Source organism: Bombus vancouverensis, chromosome 5 (genome assembly GCF_051014615.1).
Source record: "Bombus vancouverensis nearcticus chromosome 5, iyBomVanc1_principal, whole genome shotgun sequence".
NCBI lineage: Eukaryota > Metazoa > Arthropoda > Insecta > Hymenoptera > Apidae > Bombus > Bombus vancouverensis.
The window spans coordinates 18,739,994-18,761,499 of NC_134915.1; the positions used below are offsets into that span (position 1 = coordinate 18,739,994).

At 47.1% G+C, this 21,506-nt stretch overlaps 1 protein-coding gene across 1 annotated transcript in view; it reads right to left on the reverse strand.

Moving 5' to 3' along the window:
* Nucleotides 1-21,226, reverse strand: part of ken (zinc finger and BTB domain-containing ken and barbie protein) — a 31,609-nt gene extending 10,383 nt beyond the window's left edge. Inside the window, exon 1 of the mRNA XM_033337778.2 lies at nt 17,003-21,226. The gene's annotated coding sequence lies outside the window, so the exon portion shown is untranslated. The remainder of the gene's footprint in view (nt 1-17,002) is intronic.
* Nucleotides 21,227-21,506: the final 280 nt, after the last annotated feature.

The window sequence follows — 21,506 nt, forward strand, 5'->3', positions numbered from 1 at the left end:
AGAAACGGCACGCCGCGCTGGTTCGCGCGTGTATGACTCGATCGCACACGTAATGTCTCGCGAAGCGGTTACTAAGAAAATCGCTGAATAAGGAAATGGTTGCTGATGCGTCTGCGTTGTTGTTGCTGCTGTTAGCAAGCACGACTTGAAGTTCAGGGTCAATCGCTGGCCGACCGGCTGCATTACGTCCACGCTTACGCTTACGTTCGTCTTTCTTCCTCTATTTGGGCCTTGAAGAGTTGCCGGGCGGGGTCTCGTGCCATTCGTGCTAAGTGGGGGCAAGGCCCCGTGCCACTAGATGCAGAAACTCTGGCCCAGTTGTCGGTTGGTGGGGGTTGCGCGATCCAACTGTTTGCCAGTTTTACCAGTCAGGATGCCTGCCGCTCTTTGTAGGTGCTGCTCTCTTTCCTCGACAGTCCGTGGCCAACTGGTAATCCGCTGCGTTTCGATACATCTCGTCGTGTCGGTAAACCAACATCGGCTCCTACTTTGTCGCGCGCTGATAAATAGAAGAACCTCGGTGCTACGCTTTCGGCGGTGGATCCGAATGCTCGTGATTGCGAAATTAGAGCACGTTTCTGATAACCGATTCGTTTCCAAGAATCGGCTTTTTCTTTTCAGATACGTTCAACGCCAAACTTTGCTTACAAGTTTCCCCGTTTATAGATGTGCCACGCTCTTATTGAGAAAGTACGAACCGTGAAGTTCGCGACGTTGACAAGAAAAGTGTACTTTATTTATGGCAATATCGGTGCTGTACGGTTTTACACGTTTTCACGCATCACGTGATTCACGCGATCTCGTAAGAAATTAATCCGCGCATCGTAAAAACGACCGTGTCATCCATTAACCTTTCGATCATCGAATACACCGCGCACGAACGTTTCCCATAGGCGATGCGCGATTTTCTACGATCGTCATTACGACGTAGCATGTATATTCCAGCTATTCTGATTTTATCATGTTCGATATTTCACTATGTAAAATGGTGGAATAGACGAAGCGTATAATTTTTACTCGAGGTATACGAATGGCTCGTACCGATGGGTTTTCCTGGATATACATCACCAGTCACAAGTTTCATTGCTTTATTTTGTATTTTATATTATGTATGTAAGGTACACACGACGCGAATGAAACAACAGTTTGGCGATAAAATGACTCTAGGAAACGCATTCGTAGCGAAAGACATCCGATTGTATACCAAATATCAACGAACGTCCCGATATAGCTGACCGGTCGTGCATAGTACGTTTACGCATCCCTAGTCCATGCCGATGACATTCGCTGCACGCGATACGTTAAAGGGTAATTCAGGGGTAAATGTGAACGCGCGAAACTTTCAGCGTTTCGCGTATTATTTCTGTAAACTTGAAATATTCTGCCTCGCAGACGGAACTTGCGAAATAGTATCGATACGTCACGTCGTCCAACTTTTGTAGTTACTCGCAAAAACACGCGTCGTCTCGTGTGCAACATCGAGACGGCCCGAAAGACGTTGGCATTTGTGGAAGAAAAAGAGGGGACGATGCAGTGGGAACTGGTGCAACGAGTTCGTGAGGTTGAGCTAAAGATAAGAATGAGAGGAGAAAGTTGCTGGAATTCGTAAATTTCGTTGCGCGAACTCTCCGTGGACGTCGGTTGCTTATCGCCTCGCATACTAATACGGTGGCGCGGCAGCGATGCGCGCGTGTGCACTTACACTTTCGGTTCGTCACTACACCACCACACGTACACACGTACATATTCACACTCACACTATGTCGATGTAACGATGCGCAGTGCCACACACACGCGAGCATTATAATCTTCTATCCGGATGGCGGACGTTACGATCTACCATTGAATCGAACAATGGCGAAACTGGGTTACGCAAATGTCGAGGCTGGAAATTAAAGCGCGAGACAGCGGGGCCAAGAGAGGGAAGCTCGCACCAGCATCGGCCGGTGAAAAAGATTCAGCTCTCGTATGAAAAACCGAGGCCTTGATCGGAGAAAACGCTGGTCGATGCCGAGAATCTTATTTCACGCGGTTCGACGTGCTTAAAACTTGGTTCAGATTTATATTGGTCTAGGTCCCGTACAGACAATTATCATTCTACGCGATCGACCGATGCAATTGACTGTTCGAACCTAACTGTTTACACGTAGCACACGGACTTGGTTAGGATATTTATCGTTTCCGACGATAATCCTCGATTATCGGTCTATTCTCGGTGACAATGTATCGTTCGATACAAACACCATTGAAATTGTTGGAACACGTATGCGAACGAATTTGCGATTTATCCGCGATGAAATTTTCTGTCTTTCTTCTTGCCGAAAGAACGATCCTTTCTCGTCGAACGAGCAAAAGTCTGAAATTAATTCTTTATCTCTAGTATCGAGAAACGAATTGCTTAAACGGTACGATATTGTTCGCGAGATTTTCCGTATTCGACAACGACTTCTTTTACCGTTTGCATTTTTCATTAAAAATTGTCCGATAGCAACGCTATGCAAGGTAAAGATTTTAGATATAAATGTGAAAAAGCTATCGAACGATATCCATGTATGAAGTACTGTTTATACATATGACGCTGTCAAATACAAACCGATAGTATAAAAATGGTAAATATCATCGTTGAGTTTATGACGGGCGGCTGTTGCATCGATGCTGGATTATTTTTGACAAAGGTAAGGAATTGCGTGACAACGATGTCCCGATAACGATGTACGTTGGTCAAAATGACCTGCCGTTATCGGTTCGCGCGTTTCGCTTTCGTATCGACGATTAAATAACAAAAAGAAAAAGCGATGCGTCCATGTAGATGAAAAATATTTGCCGCAAACGCGAAACGTTACGTTGTCGGCAGACCGAATCACCGAAATAAGTTGTCCAATTTTCACGCTTTAACAGCGTAAATCGCGGAATCCGTTGAACGGAATTGCTTGTCGTTACAGCGCCGTACGAATCTGAAAAATAATGGAGCTGTTTGTTATTTATCGCAAAGAGAACAGATCGTGACGATTCGGATTAAGGCGAGGCTGCTGAAACCGCGCGAACCAGCCAGCGCGGATTGAGCAACGCGCGGAGAACTCGTTACGAGACCTGTAATGGGGTCCAGGCGTTTCCGCTCCATTTTTTGTGGGCCCAATTACGTTTCGCCAGCCTCAATAGGCCGTGTTTCGCGGTCTCATCGGGCCTCTCTCATGTACATGCATCTTATACGTACGCACACAAGCATCGAAAAGCATTCGTTTGGAACACCATAGAAGTTTGCGGGGAGGCTATACGATCCAGCGTTACCACAAAATATCACGAACAAGAGAAGAAATTGCATCGAACGCGTCACGGCCGTTGATGGCTTTTCTGACAAGAACACGATATCCGTTTAATGGTGGTTTTATAATCTTCGACCGATGGACAAAAGGAAACACAAGGAATTAGAAGGATAAACTTTTTCTATAGGTTCGGTTGACACCGCGGTTGACATCCGGTGCATGTTTCGGTTGAAATTCGCTCCTGTTGAAAATATCTGTAGAGGTTGTAGCGTCGTGGCTCGTTAGTTCCTCATCGAGCAGACAACGTGTTTCACCGTGTTTTAGAAACGAAAATGCGTAATTCTAACCGAGGGCAGGGTTATGACACCCCGTGAAACCTATGACTCACACCTTTCCCCGATTTCGAATCACTATTTTCCAACTGGTCTCTCACGCTCTCCCTCTTGCGCATCGCTCCGTCGACTGTGACGTACTCTCTCCGTTATTTCTTCTCTCTTCTTCCTTTTCGTTTTCTCCGTCTCCCTTGCTCGCTCGCTATTCAACCGGTCTGACGAAAATCGCCCGACTACGTTTGGATATTGCAAAAAAAGCTAATAACGCGAGAAACGAACGAGAAACGAAGAAAGATCGCCGCTACGAAGAGAAAATCCAACGATCGAATCGAAAACGAAGAAGGAAAACGATCTGTTCGATCGAACGGAGAGTGCGATACGTAGAAATTCTTCGGATAGATTATTCCGCTTGAAATGTTGGTAGTCAGCCGTCCGGTCTGCGTGTGTATGTTTCGAAATACTTTCACGCTCGGGGAAAACAATGATGCGGAGACACGTTTCTGGATCGCAAGTTCGATAAGTGCGTTGCGCCACGAAACTGGTTATTATCCTATCCACTTGTCCGTGGTGGCTATTAAAAGGTAGAATCGGTCCGACATCGGTAAACGCAATGACGGATCACTGGCGGATACGGAGCAGGCGCGTGTCAAAAATAACAACGATCAGGATAGCGACGGAGGATTCGTTCCGACGCGACGCGACCCGACCCGACGCGACACGACCCGACGCCACGCGACCCGACGCCACGCGACCCGACGTCACATAGGGGAACGACAGAATTCCCTCGGCCGATCGGCGGTCGTCGAGTCACCGGATACATTTCGTTCAAGGCCAGAAAGTAAAAAGCCTTTTCAGCTGCACTTACGTACCAACCTAGCCGACTCTAACTGGTACGTGGTCGCACACACTCTTCCCAGGTATACGCTTGTACGTGACACACGTTCGATGGCCTTGTATGTGTACGCGGCAAGCCATCTCTCTCTCTCTCTCTCTCTCTCTCTCTCTTTCTCTCTCTCTCTCGTCTCTTCTCTCTCTCCTCTCTCGCCGCTCTCTCCTCGTCGCTCTTTCTGTCTCTCGTTCCACGAAGCGAGTCCGCGAAGCGGCTAGTTACATGATCCATTCATTATATAAGAACAATCGCCTCCTCTAATAGACGCTCCATCATTGTAGATCTGAAGGGCATGTTTGTTACGCGCACGCGTCGTGCACTTCTTCGCTCTATGGGGCAATCGAGTGCACCCGCGATTTCTGCGACCAGCCTCGCTAAAATTGAGAATATTCGTACCGCGATCGCGGACGAAGGTCGACAGGTTTTGAACCGCGTCTCAGGATTTTACGTCTAAGCGACGTGTTTCCTCGTCGATAGAAACGCATATACATCGCGATAACAACACTCACGGCGTTGATGTAGCAAATGGAAAATGATTGTTTCGTCGGAAAAAAGTAATTAGCATTTAAAGAACATCGGGCAAGAATGTGTCGAGTAATAGAAACTGCAGCTGGAATAGAGCATACGGTTTTTTTCTACGAAACAAATTAATTCGCCTACCGTTTTTGTGTAAGAGTCAAGGTGCATGGCAGAAGTCATAGAAACTTCGGACTTTCGATCGTTTTTCTCGAACAGCAGCCGATATGTCTTTTGCGGAATTCGCGTGATAAACATGATGTCAGTTATAATATTGAGCGTCGGTCGCTTTTTAGCAGTTGCATAACCAGAAGGACGTCCGAGCGCGGAGCATCGTTGCCGCAGGATCACGTGGAAACGCGGAAACACATCGAAGAAGCAACCTCGCGAGATTTCTGAAAAGATCTACAAGAAGGAAAAAAAAAAGGTTGCTGCGTAGACTTTGGCAACGTTGCTCTCTCGATCCTCGACGCTCGTCCTTTCTCCCCTTACATCGACGAGAGAACACGCGCGTACATACATGCATGCGTGCACGCCACATACGTATCTCGCCGCGGTCGCTGCAAACAAGTAAACAGAATCGTGTGTATCTGCCTTTATGCCCGCAACACGCACGTCTCCGCGTTGCGTTCTCTTACGTAATAAACGATCGTTTCTCTCAAACGCACCGCGTCTCGTCTTCTCTTCTGGTACACGAACCAAAAGGCATTTCTGCCCCCGGCGAAATCGCTACCGTCGACGTCCGCGTAACCTTTCGAGAGCAAGGGCCGTCAACGCGAGCGACGAACGTCTCTAAAATCGTTCCTGTTGCTGTTTGCACAAACGCACGGAGTTACGCTTCCTGGCAAACGACTTTCGAATTCGAACGCCATCGAGCCGATGCAGATTCGTAAATAGCGACCGTAGCAACGAATCGGATCTCTCGAGTTAATCGATCCTCGTTCTTTTGCAGCTTGTTACGCTAAATGGGAATATGGTTGCATCGCAATGTGATATAAGACGGCGAGCGCGTAGCAACAGGAAACGAGTTTTTCAGAAATTTTCCTACGAGTTCCGCTATATATAAACGTGGAAAGCTGGGAAACGGAAGCAACGTCGGCGCGACGTCGGCGCAACGTCGGCGCAACGTCGCGCATACGAGAAGAGCGCTCGGCGAAGAAGTTGAGGAAAAGAGTGTGCCGATCGCGGCGTCGAGATTTCGATCCGTTCAATGTCAAAGCCTGGCATCATCATCCAGTGCACCTTTTACTGCGCATCGGCAGATGCAACAGCGTGTAGCGTAGTGGTTCGTCAAAGCCTCTGCTCGCGAGTTAGTCATCGACTGGCGGAGATCCGATCGTGCATACAGCCGCGATTGAGGACTATTAAACGGATGACCTTTCACTACCTAGAAGATCTACATACACCTACGTACGGGAGCATACGCGGCCGCGAGGTACCCGCGTGCATTCATGTTACGCAATCACGATCGCTCTTCTCTCCCTCTTCCTCTCTTTTCCGCTAATTCTCTCCGCCTCTCCCTCGCCCTCTCCATCGCCAGTTAGACACGCACGCTGCTCCAGCGTTTCGGATCCGAAGGGCAAGTCTACCGACGATTCGCCGTTTTAATCCATTTACGCTTCTTTCGGGCGGAATTAGACTCGCCGAAGACGCCAGCGTACTTCCGTTATTCCACGCTGTTCCGAGTTTTAATTCGTCGTATAATCTCCGTTTCACCCTACCACGGCCATCGGATGCGAAGATATTTCACAAACTATCGTAAGAGTATCTGTAACGAACGAGCTCGACGACGCTTTCCCAATGTTAAAAGCAATAACGTCACACTCGCTTCTTTTAGAAGGATAGATAAAAATTAAGCAAAGATTTCGGTAAAATAAATTTGTCGCTTTTCAAAACATAATCTTGCGATCAATCGCAGACAGTTCTTCCGAGATTTGCCAAGCGACATATAAAGTTACGTACGAACATATCGGAGGAAAATTTATAAATTTACAAAATTTACGAAACAACGTTCGAATCTACGTTGTAATATCGACGAAACGTAGAAATAGTTTTCGAACGAATGTCGTTCTACCGAGGAACACGATGTCATGGAATTTACAGTTTCTGTTGTTTGTACAGAAAGAACGAACTACGAACGAAAGTAGACAAGTTCGAGAGTGGAGTGTTCGAATTAACTCTAGACGGTATTTTGAGTAATAATACTGTATCAATTGGCAATATACAAAATGAGTAGCAACGATCGATGATAACGTCGCAATTACGCCTCATTGTTACACTGTACACCGACGGTATTGGCTGGAATGGAATTTTACAAGAACGCATCGGAATGCACCGATATGCGCGTTATTTTTCTGCAGCCAACCATTCGCTAGGAACCGCTTTTATTTGGTTGCACTTACACTCGCTACCTTGTAATCGCCTTGCAGGCATATTTTAATAAAGCCAAGATCGCTGCTTTTGGCTCGGCCTTGCTGCCGCGTATAAATGAGTCAGGCGGAAACGAGAAACGTCAAGTGATGACCAACGTTTTGCGAGAAGTAGACCCCTGTGCTCTCTATGCAATTTCATATTTGTTTCAAGATGAGCGAGCTTCCTCGGAATAAATCGGCCAATCGCAACGATCTAAATACCGTCGATCCGTTATATCGAAACGCTACTTCCGCAATTTTTATGCGTTCGATTTAAATTCGTTCTGTATTATTCTAAGAGGCGAAAGTGCAACTACATGTTAGTACTTGGTATTCTCATAAAAATAGCTCGATTCGCGCGATTCTCATTACGCGATTCTATTTTCATAAATTTACTTCAATTCTGTTTACTATGGTTCAAGTTTACCGCGTCTGCGATAGATTCGATGTGTTTTCGCCGTTTGAAGGAATTTTTATAAAAGTACGATACATCAATAAAACGATTCCATGCGTAAAACTTTCCGAAGCTCTTTAAACTCGGCGAGACTTTCATCGGTATAGTTAGCTCTAGCCGATACAATTGCAACATAGCGTAGCCTTGAATAATTATTCTCGACGCCTTGTTACGATTGTGAATCGGAAATCGACGCACCAAGCCCCATCGTTGTTATCGTTCAACGAGAAAAATTGCTAGAGAGGTCGACGATTAACGCGATCGAGAGAAGCGAACGAAATTCAAAGCGGATAGGTGATCCAAAGCATCGGTCGATTATTCGTTTGTTTATTCACGCTTGGTCAGTCGTGACGGCACTGTAGCCGCAGTTAACGATGACTTCCGACACGTTACGTCGACTTTTCAAAATGTTACGCAATCGCGCGCGTTGCGGCTGATCGTCGTGCTACCTGCGAATCCTATTATAGGCGCCACTGTTGCATCCATTTGCCTTCGTGCCGTTTGAAAATTCTATGCAAATTTCATTCTCCGTCAACCTCTATCTGCATACATTGGTTTAAAGGAAAACATTCGCTTCCGTGAACCAGCCTTGTTTCTCTCCTTATCGAAATTTCGTGTTTCATCCTTTTACTATCTACGTCGAACTTTGATGTCACTCGGTCGTATCGAATCGCGCGCTATCTCTCCTACGCGAGTAGCAGTTACCGTTAATCTAGTCCATTCCGCGGGCATTCTAACTACGTCATTGGGGAATTTCGGCGTCAAAAGCGAGAGACGCATCGCCGGCATAGCGGACAAACGGTGCGTCGATCGCTTTCGTTCGGTTTCCACCGAGCCGAAAGAAATCGACCGATCCTCCTTTCTCTCGAAATTCTAGCATAGTAAAGAACTATCCGCTGGAACAACACGATCTAGCGTCCACTAGAGCGGCATGTGCCGTGCTACACGATACTTTTATGCGCGTCCACACCGCCGTCGACTGGACACTTACGTAATCGCAATGATCTCACACTGTGGGTGGGGACTTGTCGCTAACGCGTGTGCCTTTGAGGCCGTATTGGTCTGCCACCTGAGCGTGTGTGCGCGCACACGCGTCCCGTCCCTGTACAGCAGAAGCGTACACCGTGTCCGAAAAGTCCGCAGCACCATGTGGAAAGCCGTTTGCATTGTTTGCCCGAGAGAAGAGCGATAGAGGAGCGAGAGATGGCCGGCTTTCCAGCCCCGAAAACATACTCTCGAAAACGGAAGATAGGTCGCGTCGATACCGCGTTTATCTTCTCTAGTCGGAGTCGAGTAAGTCTCGTTGTAGTCCGATATCGCGCAACCAGTAGCATTGTTCGGCCGATGCGAACGCGGCGAGATTATTTTCGAAACGCAACGCGGGGCTATTTCAATTTTTCCGAACGTTCTATCTGGGTCGCCGCGTTGGTTCGATAGAAATCGACCCCGTGCTTTTATCGCTTACGATTATCTAATCCGACACCTCGACACCTTGCAATTACCTTTGCCGCGTTCTGCCCCTGTTCCATCCGACCACTGGTTCCGCAGGAAAACGCTACTAGTTTAACGAAGCGATTATTCCTTCGTAACTTTTTCTTCATTCTCTCCCGATTCTCTCTCGATTCTCTCTCGATTCTCTCTCGATTCTCTCTCGATTCTCTCTCGATTCTCTCTCGACCGTTTCGAATCGAACGGCCACCGAACACGGTGAAGACAACCAGGAAACGTTAAACGCCACGCAGCAGGACGAAACTGGGCGAAATTCGGTATGTATGTAGGTCGGTCGTTCCGCGACGCGACGTAACAAGCTCCGGGGATGATTAACGTGTCACAAGAGGGAGACGACGATTGCGAGATCGTTTGAGAGTAACAATGGCGAAGGAGAAATTACGCTGTCAGTTGGGTGTACAGGAGCAGCGAGAGGCACGTAAGCGAGCATGTAAGTAAGAAAGTTTGTCTCTGAACACGCCGGTCGCGGATGTACGGGTGAAAATAGGCGAGCGAGTCAGGAAGGAACACCGTGGACGATAAACCGACGAACGAATTATTTTTCTTTTAAAAAGGTATCCGTTTACGCGCGTAGACGCTCTTCCAACCGCGGAGAAAGTACGCACGTAGTGATTAAAAGTAGTTTCGTAACTTTCGTTGTAAGGTCGAAGCGATCGATGAACGTCGATGGATGATCATGGCAAATTAATTTGGAAGCACGCGATGTCTTCGATCCTCGAGCGTATATCATTTTTACCGAAGCACGAGGTTAATTAAGTACGCGCAATCGAGGAGTGAAAAGATTGGACATCGATCGTGACTAATAGCAACGACAGACGTTTACACCTTGTATAGAACAAAATCACAACAATCGAGACAGTCATGGCCTTTAATGAGGCGTGCTATACCTTTCGACACAACGGCCAAACGGCAATCGAAGTACCGATTGCAACAACAACTTATTATTGCAAAACAAAAATGCGGTTGTGCTAAAAGGCAGAAAAGTTCTCCGGTAACGGCGGGCGTGAAACGTTCAAACGCCGTCTCCGATAATTCTTATCGTTGTTTCGATTTGCAACACAAGTCGAAAAATAGTGTAACGCTCGAGCGTACACGTACGGTATTGGCTGATGTTGCGAGCGATGCGGCCTTTCTTACCATTAACTTTCAAACGATCAGACTCGATGACGCGAAAGAGATTTTAGAGAAAATATATGAAAATTTCCAAAGAAATTATTCTTTGCCCAACGTACGTACCGAAGAGACGCTCGTTATTCATCGTGTAGCAAATTTCCTCGAAATTGTAGCCAGAATCGATTCGCCTAGGTATCGAGAATAATATTTCCCCGGTGTTACGTATAGTATTTATCGATAATTTATTTTACTAGGCACGTTCCTATATTTGTCCAGCCGGCAATAACAGGTTCTAACAGTGCATTCGACAATGGTTACGTGTCTCGTATTACCGTTAACGTTTTCGGAAACTCTTTCTCTCCTCAAAATTAGGACACTTTCACTGTCGTACGAAACACTCGGCACCTCGACCAACCATATTTCATCCAGGTTGTAAAGAAAGCCAACGACGTTTGTCCCTGGGTCACTACTTAAAATTTCACTGCTCTTCGCTTAGCATATCTTTGTTACGGCACACGTTACGTACGGTTCAACGTTCACTCTACGTCCATTTCGTTTTCCCGTTTAAATACACGAATCCGTGATGTTACTTACGATCTTACGCGTTTCCCTTCGGCTCTTAACCATAACTTAACTTTATACAACGATCTGATATTTCGAATCTTTATTCAGATAAGGCGGCAACGAACGACGAGGAACGATACGCTTTCTCTCGATCGAACGCAAGTAAGTTTACGTTCAAATCTGACAATTGTTAAAACAATACGATTTCGAGAAGCAACGTTCGTCCGAGCATTAATTTAATCTTCGCCGATTCAAGGCCACCTCGAGCAGCGAAACGATTCTTTCGTTACACACGGCACACATTTTCTTTCCTTTTTTCATTTTTCTATAGTAGACGTAGAGAGCAAGTAGGTAGCAAAAGAGCAAGTTGAACGAGTAAGCGAGCGAGAAACAGGCAAGTCCTGAAGGGGCCTCGAGCATACGCGATAGATGAAAGTGAAAGGGAAGGTAGAAAGGGTTGGCGGACGTATATACTCGTGGCCGCTGTTACTCGCCATATACTCGGCCGCGGGGGCCCACAGCGCAAGATTTACAATCGCCACGAGCCAGAACGGGCCAGAAACCAAGGAAAATACCACGAGGCAGTCGCGAGTACCTGCGTGAACGAGCAAATCACCGCGCCAACCATGATAACATACGTCTGTCCTAAATTACAAGACCAATTTCCATGGTTGGAGAAAAATCTTACATCGACTCGCATTTTCCTTTCTTTCTTTCTTTCTTTCTTTCTTTCTCTCTTCCCCTCTTTCGCCCTTGTTTTTCTTCGTTTTATTTAAACGGACATACACGTACATCTCTATTAATAGACAAATGCTCTATTTTTGAACGAGAGGTATTTCAAGGGAGAGAAAACTCCGTGTTCGCAAGAACTTTATACAGACTATTGGAAAATTGATAACTCGGCCGTTGCAGGTATGTATTTCATTTCGTTCTTTCAACAGCTACGCCGCCGTTCCTCTTGAATGGAAGCGACTTGTTCTGCAAGTAGGCGAATATATGCGTTCGTAATTGACTTTTCAGTCGAGCAGAAAGAGATTGTTATGTTTTCTCGACGATCGAGTGGGTGAAAACGCTCCCTACACGATTCTAACAAACTTTAGGATAACATTCTGTTACACGGCTACGAATCGCGATTGAAATTACGGATAGAAAGCCGTAGGTATCACGATGATCCCATCGACACTGCGGAGAATAACACTTTGTCGTGTAGGCGGCGCAAGAATTCCACTTTAGATCCCATGTTACACTCCATTTTAGCTTTCTCTAAAATTTAAATTACTTTACGATTTATGTAATTCATACCGTCGACTCTCGTCGTGCGATGAAATATTAACATTTCTCGCATAAAGGAAACGCGTAATCCGTGCATTATCCGAACGCTAAAAACGTGAATGGCGTTCCACTGAAAGATAATTCAATGAATATTTCACAACCAAACGTACGTCGACCAAATTCTTGATTGCCTCTCAAACGTATTCAAGGTTAGCGCATATACTTTCCCGTAGAAATATCTATTAGATCGGAAAGTTACTCTTCCATCGAACATCTTCTTGCATTTGCGTCAAATTTTCATCGAACGTTCGTTACAAGGTACGTAACCGCATCCGTGGATAGCCGTGGAAGGGACCAGCCGCCATTCAGAAGATCGAGACGCAACGAACAACCGTATTCCGCGCAATCGACAGAAATTTCAACGCGCGATGTAATCGTATCTGCCAATTCGGCGAAACTCGGCTCGAGTGAAAGTGCACGCCGCGAGTGAAACATTTTCGCCTAACGTCTTAAACCGTTAAAATCGCGCGGCCGAGTTTTATCGTGGGACGACGTCCGATTTTTATTTTACTCGGAAACAACAATCGCGTTTTAACTTGGTTTCTCGCCTAGCGATCTTACATAATCAGCAGCCTGTTGCTGTAAACTCGAAAGAGCGCTAACGAATTTCAAGCAGCTTCGAAGTTCGTACATGTCGTTCCAAGTGCGGATCAACACTAACTATTTATACGTTAATACGTTTATACCTTATAAAAAACTTACTTACAAGTCTTTCTTATATCGTGTCGTCGACGATCGATGATTTTGCCACGATGACCGAGCGCGACGTCGACGTAAATATGATACCGTTTCAAATGCTCCCTTCTTACGAGTAAATATAACGAGATCACGATTATATACGAATGTCGTGTAGAAATATAATAATAACAATTGTATCAAAGCATAAATTATCGAGGCGATTTTATTTGTAGACAAGAATCTTCAAATACCGTTTACTCAATAATGATAATCGCCAAAGATGAATTTGGGAAAGCGTCAACGGTATCGCCAGCGAAAAGGCTGGAATACGCGTCAGATGCTTACAAGTTTTAAGCGAACCTAACGTACGTTAGAAAGCCGTAAGAAACGATCTGACGCCGGTAATGTCCGTGACCAATGGTGCGCCAAGGGCCGATTATCAAGATGCAAAAGCAGAAACGATGACCGAAGAACGAGACTAAGAACTTGCTCTCTGTCTGTCGCGCGCGCAGTGCGAATCGCACGCGCGGATTCCCACGGTACGAGATAAGACCTGCAGAGATAAAGAGAAACACGAGGGGGAGAGAAAAAGGGAGAAAAGAAGAGAGAGGAAGGGAGGGAGGGAGAGCAGGGTAGGGAGAGATGCGAAAAGGAAACCGAGTAAAAAGAGGAGGAGAAAAGGAAAGAGAAAGAATAGCGGTGAGAGGACAGGGGAGAGGGGGGGGGGGTGGGGAGGGAGGGAGAGAGAGAAAACGGCGAGGACGATGTGGGAAAAGAGGAAGCTAATCAGAAGCGGAAGTACGCTCTGGCGAGGCCCGAGGCCTTGAGAAGCATAGTCAGCCGCGCAGCTTTTAGCTCTCTTAATTGCAACTTCATTTAACGTGCCCTACACATCGAAACGTTCGACCAATCCGAGGCCTCTACGCCGCGAGACCGCGTCTTAATAACCGTCTTATCGTCGGCGAAGAAACGTCTGAGAAGGAAGCAACCGCAGGCGGACCGTGGAAGGTGAAAATGGTCGAGAGACACGCCGGCAGCCTACGTAGAAAATTCAACATTCTTCTATACAAATGCTCGTCGATCGCGTACCGACGTTCCTCTTCGTTCATCCATCTTTTCGTCGTTCGACGAGTTGAACAAGCGGACGCATAGCGAAATCTACTAGACGTTGTCAAAGGATAAATTTAAATTTGCGATTGTGACGTATTTCCCATCCGGGCGAGATTCGCATGCCCGCGAATGTTTTTTTCAAACCAATATCATAACGTTGTAGGTACTAAATCGTAATAGGCCGATCTACGATGTGTTTTTTATACATCCATATTATGCCGGATGTTATTGCCACGCTATGAGTATCTGCTTAACGCTTAACAGAAAAAAATGCAATCGTGTTAAATATACTATACTCGTACTGTGCCTGCGCGTGATTATAGTTATCTCGCGGCACCTATATTAGTTACAATCGGTCCGCGATAATCGAGTTTTGCTATCAACTGCCAACATTTCTATAGAGCGATAATGCTACGCGTTGCAGTTTCGTTCCGATTTAATCCCATCTATGACCATGAAATTAATTTCCAATATCACAGGAGAAATCAAACGTTCGTAACAGATAGGAAAATAGAAATAGGACGAACGATAGAACGATCGAGGTCTGCACGAGAAATACAACGCGGTCGACGTTCGTAAAACGGTTTAAAGAATAGCGAAATAGAAAATGCACGTGTTACCTGCCGATCGCAATTAAGCGAAGAAAACGTACACTTATCTTACGTAACGTCAATTGGACGTGATTCACGATGGATTTAGTCGGTTGTGTATCGATATATCGAGAAGCGATCGATATCAAATAGAACGTAAGAGGCACGCGACATTGTTTTCGAATATCGGATATCGAATATCGTGGCCCATCGAACTATCGATACTCGTTTACCAGCTTCTCGTTAATTAATCGTTTTTACGGCAGCCGATCGTCCTCCGCTAAACGAATCGATGATCTGCCGATCAATGACCATGTAACGTAGATAAAAGCGATCGAGATTCGCGCTGAAACGTTACTATTTACTCGGCCGTTGAAAACAGATGCTTGAAAATTGCGCGACAGATATTCAAGCTTTTTGTTTAATAGATATTACTATTTGTTTAATAATAAATCGTCTGTATGGTAGATTGTTCGTAAATACACCTGTTACAAGTCGAGTTACTCGAACACGCGGGTTATCTCGGTACGAATGAAAATATTTTCTTTTCGATGTGCCGATCAAATTTGTCTTAATGGAACCGAACTCGCCTTTCACTAGCCTTACTAATCATCTAGCGAACACTACCGTATATGGCATCTGTAAAGTATTTTGTAGTTTGCGTAAAGAAATATTTATTTCTACGTACGCTTCGAATATCACGAGTGACGCAATCGCATAAATAATTTGTTTAGAAAATGTAATGTGAAAGTAAGGGGCCTGTATTCTGCTTCATTCGCCGAAGCGTTCCATGCGAGATAATTCGAAAGAGTGTTACCTCCAGAGAGAATTCTCTTCTATGAAAGAGACAAAATTTTCTTCTACGAAAGCCGGCAAAAAGAATGCACGCTGATCGCATCGATAAAAGAGTAGATTAACGTTAACTCGGAATTTCGACTGGTTCACCTTTCAAACTTGACCGTAATTTCTGTTTGCATCGGAATATTTGCGTCGATGCAACTTCTATATGCACTGACTATGCGAGAGCGCAACATAAATATATCCGGCAGATAATGACCACATGAATACGAAATGGCGAACGTAAAGACGCCTTTCGACGAGCCCGACCTTGACTCGAGATCGCTTTTTCTTTACGATCCGTCATCGCGAGCCATTGATGACCACATAGAACTCGCGAGTCCCTCCTCCATCTTTTTTTTTCTTAAAAACAGTTGCGCAACCAACGTTCATGCACGACCATGGAACACCTGAACTTGAATTGCACGTTCAGGAGAGAAGTTTTTACGTCGTTATGCGAACGAGTGGACGAGTCTATTCGAAAGTTTTCTGAAGATTACCAAGATATTAACGAAGGACAACAATGACCAATAAACAGCAAGGACAACGAGGACAACGACGGCCGCGGTGAAATTGTTATTTCTTTCGTACACCGAATACCTGGCTCGTTCAAGGGACCATATTATACGTATTTTAACGTTTATAACGTTCGCGCTGCTATTCTTATTCGGACGAATACACGCAAATCGATCAGGTTCGGATTTAGTACTACAGGCTCTTCGACAGAAATAGGAATTACTTTCGCGAAGTCAATATAGTCGTGCAATTTGTTCTACAACTGGTTCGATCATATTTTCTCATTGTCAGTGCGGTTCGTTGCAATCTATCTACCTGTCTCTGAGTACGTTAGATCGTTTTTGCTTCCAATTACGTCGCCACTTTAATTTACACAGTCTCTTATATCCAATCGTATGGAATGTTGGTTCACTGCTCCGGTAATTTCCTCATTATCGTTCGTAGTTTCGCCGTTTCCTCGATATACCGACATGCTGTGTCAAGTGACGCGCGGTGAAATAAAAATCCAGAGAACTCCTCGAACTCGTTGAATTTCGTTTTCAACGGGGTTTTCTGCTGCTTCGCGTGCACGTAATTGCACACGAGCTCGTGCTACGAATCGTCACGTTCCGTACGAGTTTTATGCAAATATCGTCAGCTCGCATCGTTTCACTTGTACGTACAAACAGTTCGAATTATCGATGCTAGCGTAACGATTAAGCTTACAGAAATTACGCCGAGTATCGTTACACAAATTCGCATCTAAATTCGTTTGGTTACATGGGAAATCGTTTGCCGATGTTTGAGTGCTAGCAATTTTTGCCTCGACACGTTAACTCGATTTACGTTGTCGCGTTCGTCGCTTAGTTTAAGGATAATGCTTTGCTATTCCGTATTCTATGTTCTCACCTTGTCGTTTTAATCGTCCGTATTTTATCCAATATCGGTGGTATCCAAAGAAAGCAAGTCGGCGAACGGCGGTGTTTTCCTTAAGACTCTCTCGAAGAGTCACGAAGCATCTCCACGAGCCGACGACCCGAAATCCCGTGATAGCGGCGACGAGGACGACGGTACAGACACGTGACATACATTGATATACCGGAGCATGTATCACCACCGGCACGAGAAACAGATCGCAGCACGTCGTACAGGAACGCAGACGAAACGATGGAACATTAAACAGACGGTGTAGCAACGAAATATGATCGAGACAATATCGGAGTTGGCACTGAGAATCACTTCACATCGAAATACACGTTCACATAGTCACGATACGCGAATGAATGACAAGTCGTAGTCTTCGTGCTCGAAGGAAATTCGAACGCAACCGATAATAATCAGAAGTGGTATTCGAATGTAGCGTGGTTCTTCTTAATTTCACACATGCCACAGGATAACCACGCGCGATCTCATCGAAAGGGTGTAATTTGGTAGCCCGATACGTCGCACGACACCCTAAAGCGATATTCGAGGTAAACGGAAGAACGATGTATCGGGCACGATAACTAGGATCACACTGACGGCGATGGTGACGATTATGACGATAGCGACGACGATGACATCGACGATGACATCGACGATGATGATGATGACGACGACAGCAACAACAAAGACGACGGCGACGACGACGACGACGACGGCGACGACGACGACGACGGCGGCGGCGACGGCGACGACGACGACGACGACGACGACGACGATGACGACGACGACGACGACGGCGACGACAACGACGTGGAGAACTTTTTTCCAACGGGGTCTGCTCCGTTGGCTGCCCAGGGTCAACCGGCTGGCTCCGAGCGCGGCACTTTTACCCGTTGGGTACTCTCAAGGACTCGGAGGTAGCTCCTATTCCTTTCTCTTATCCTTTCGCGCGCGCGCCTTTTTTATCCCGCTAACCTTTTTAAGCGCACTTTTAATTCCGCTCGGCCGCGTGTCTCCGTGCAGCGTGCACGAGCTCTCCAAGATCTTATTGTAAAAGAGCGACGTACGTCGAGCAGGATCGCCGGGGGATGTATTATCGATCAAAGTGGAGAGAGACACTGGGAAAATCCAGTACGCCGAAAGGGTGAACCAGAGTCGAAAGACTAGAAAAGTACGTGGTCTCTCGTCAGAGTTGAGAAAGATAACAAGTGGATTCAGCCACATCCGGATCGTCTTTCAAACTTGTCCTCCGCTACTACTGGTGTCCTCGACAGAGAGACTTCTCCGTCCTTTTCCTCTTTCTCCCGGTTGCCGAGCCGTCTGACTTCTTCTTTCACGACTCGGCACTCCGCCGGCCGCTTCGTCGTCGTCCACCCCCTGAGACGATCCAGAACTCGTGCTCGAACACCGTATCTCCACTGCGTATCGTTGCCTTACAATTTCCTGCGACGCGGCGGATCACCGCCGTTTCTCTCTCCTTCTTCCACTTGCTTCTCTTCTTCCTCTCTGCCTCTCCCTTTCTCTATCTCCTTTCTCTTCTGGTTTTGTAATCCGTTTTACGAAACTTCTATAGCCCGGACGTGGTAGCGGTGGCGGTGGCGGTGGCGGTGGCGGTGGCGGTGGCGGTGGCGGTGGCGGCGGCGGCGGCGGTGGCGTGTGGTGGAAGCGAACGGGACGCGATCGAAGGATCAAGAGACGGGCTCGAATTCTACCACGAAATTGGCTGCTAAAGGCACGCCGTGACAGGGGATCCTGGTGCCTTCTTCGTCCCGGAAGCGGGTTACCGGTGGGATACGAGCGACGACCTTGAACACTCGCGTTTCGCAGCGCACAACACGACCAACAAACATACGAGAACGATCGTTTCCATCGCTTTCCTCGTCGACGCGGACACGGTCGACGATTCGGACGAACACGGGCAACGATTGTGATCGAACGCGTTCACCGTATGCGCGCTCTTTCACCTGTTTTCGTCGCGGGAGAGACCAAACCGAGAGTTCGCGTCGGCGTGCACCAGCGTCGTCTAATCGGAATTAGACACAGATTTCACGAAGCAGCGGACTAGAAATGTTGTTACACAATTGCACACTTCTTTTCTTGCTCCCGTTTTCCGTCTCGTCTCGTTTCGTTTCGTTTCGTTTCGTTCCGTTTCGTGCGTTCCACTGTTCGAGTTCCCGACAATCACCGTGTTCCTTCCGCGGGAATGGTGCCCGCGATCGACTCTCGCTTAGGAGACACGTCCAAGAGAAACAGCTCGAAGGTGGGACCAAATCCGAAAGCCACCGAGAGAAAGACAGAGAGAGAGAGGCAGAGATATTCGGCTATGCCCAGCCTACGAGACAGGATCGGATTTTAGCGCGCTCCGCACGCGCTCCCGCGAGCCCAACTCGGCGGTTTCAACTTTTACTTTCAGCTCTTACACAACGCAGCCCGCTCTTGCTTGGTACGTAAGCGGCAACCAAGCACCGAGTCTCGCTCTTTGCTCTTCCGAAGCTTCTTCTTCTTCTTCTTCTTCTTTTCCTCCTTTCCACCTTCTTCTTTCTCCTTTCTCCACCTTTCCCTTCCTTTCTCCTCCTTTCGCTCCGATCCTTTCACGATTTCACAATTTCCCCAGCTGTCTCGGCTATCTCTCTCTTTATTTCTTCCTTTCTTTCCCCCTTTCTCTCTCTTTCTCTCTTTCTCTCTTTCTCTCTCTGTCTCTCCCTCTCTCTCTCGCTTTCCCCGTGTCACAGTTCCAATTCTTGCGATGTTAAATATCGTCGTATCGATGCCGACGATGCACAACCGCGATCCGCTTAAACCGTTGACATTCTTCTGAAATCCCCGAAAAGCTCGTTTAATATACGACACCGGACTTGCCTAAAGAGCACGTGCGTCGACGAAAGCACGTGCGGATGAGCACGTGTCCGGTGTTTTCGTTCGGCAGGAACGCGCACTCGGATCGCACTGATAACGACGTGTTGTGCCACTCGTTTTCAGATGCCACGATATAATAAAAAGCCGGAGAAAATTCACGGTGCGGACGATGTCCGATCGTGTCGGCACAGTCCCATGGAAATCCGGTAGATAGGAGCAACCAGAGGCCACGTGGCCTCCCGACGAAGACTCGCGGCGAACGACGGCAACGATCACGACCACGACCACGACAACAATGACAACGACGATGATCGTGAGCACGATCACCGATAGAAACGAAACGTTAACAATGTCGTCGTTGACTTTCACGAAATTTGTCTCACTACACACGCGTTGCACACACGCACGTCATACACAGAAACGACACGTTCGATCGACACGATGTATGTTTTTCGCGCGTGATCTCTCTCTCTTTCTCACTTCGCCGGAGGACTTCTTCAGGGAGAGAGGGTCTCTTCCGGTCTCCGCGGTGTGTCTCACTGCTCCTCGCTCCGTCGTAACTTTTGCGCAAACCCGAGACCCTCTCTTACTCTCTGTGCTGTTCACGCTCTCTCGCTCTTTCCTTCTTTCTCTTTTCCTCTTTCTCCCCCCTCTCGCTCTCTTTTCCCTCCCTCTCTCTCTCTTGTCCCTCTCTCTCTCTCTCTCTCTCTCTCTTACTCTCTCCCTTTCTCTCTGTCTCTCTGACTATCCGTCTATCTCTATCTCTACCTCTATCTCCGTTCTGCGTACGATACTTCGCTTTTTCTCTCTCTTTCTCTTTCTCTGGCTGGTCCTAGGTAAACGCGAAGAGAGGTAGACTGGGCAGTCGACGAGTGACTACGGTGGTGGTGGTGGTAGTGATGGTGGTGGTGGTGGTGGTAGTGGTGGTAGTGGTGGTAGTGGTGGTGGTTACGATGGTGGTGGTTGATGCGATCCGATAGTAGTGGTGGTACACGAATTCCGCTTGAAACGAGTGCGTATATACCGTCCGCTGATCGGAGCGTGGCAGGACGGTGACAGTGACGATGATGGTAACTGTGGTAGTAGTGACTCTGCGGTGGTGGTGGTGGTGGTGGTAGAGAAGAGGCCAGGTGGGCCCCGTGGCTTACAGACGAGCCCAGAAAGGGTTGAGGGTCCGAAAAGCACGGTTCTCTCTCTCTCGAGAACTCCCGGCGGAATACTCACGCTAGAGAGGAGGCCTCGCGAGCCTCGTGAGTTCGTTCGTAAAGGGACCGTAGTATTGGTTCCTCGTCGAGTGGCACCTCTTCTCTTCTCTCTTCCTCTCTTACTCGCTCTCCCTCTATCTATCTTTTTCCTACGCTTACTCTTTCCTCCCACCATTGCCCCACCACCTACCACCACCTTCCTCCACTCTCCCTTTCCCCACTGGTGCTCTCACTATTACATTACAAATAGCTCTCTTGCCTAGGCCGCGTTTGTGAGGTGTTGCTCCTTCCGTGCACATTTATGTTACTCAACATTGTGTGCAAGTACGCGCGCCACGATTCACGTGTGGAACCTGTGTGTTTGTGTTCCTCGATGCACATGCACGAACTGTCGTACGATAAGAGTACAGACTTCGTCTGTCTTCATT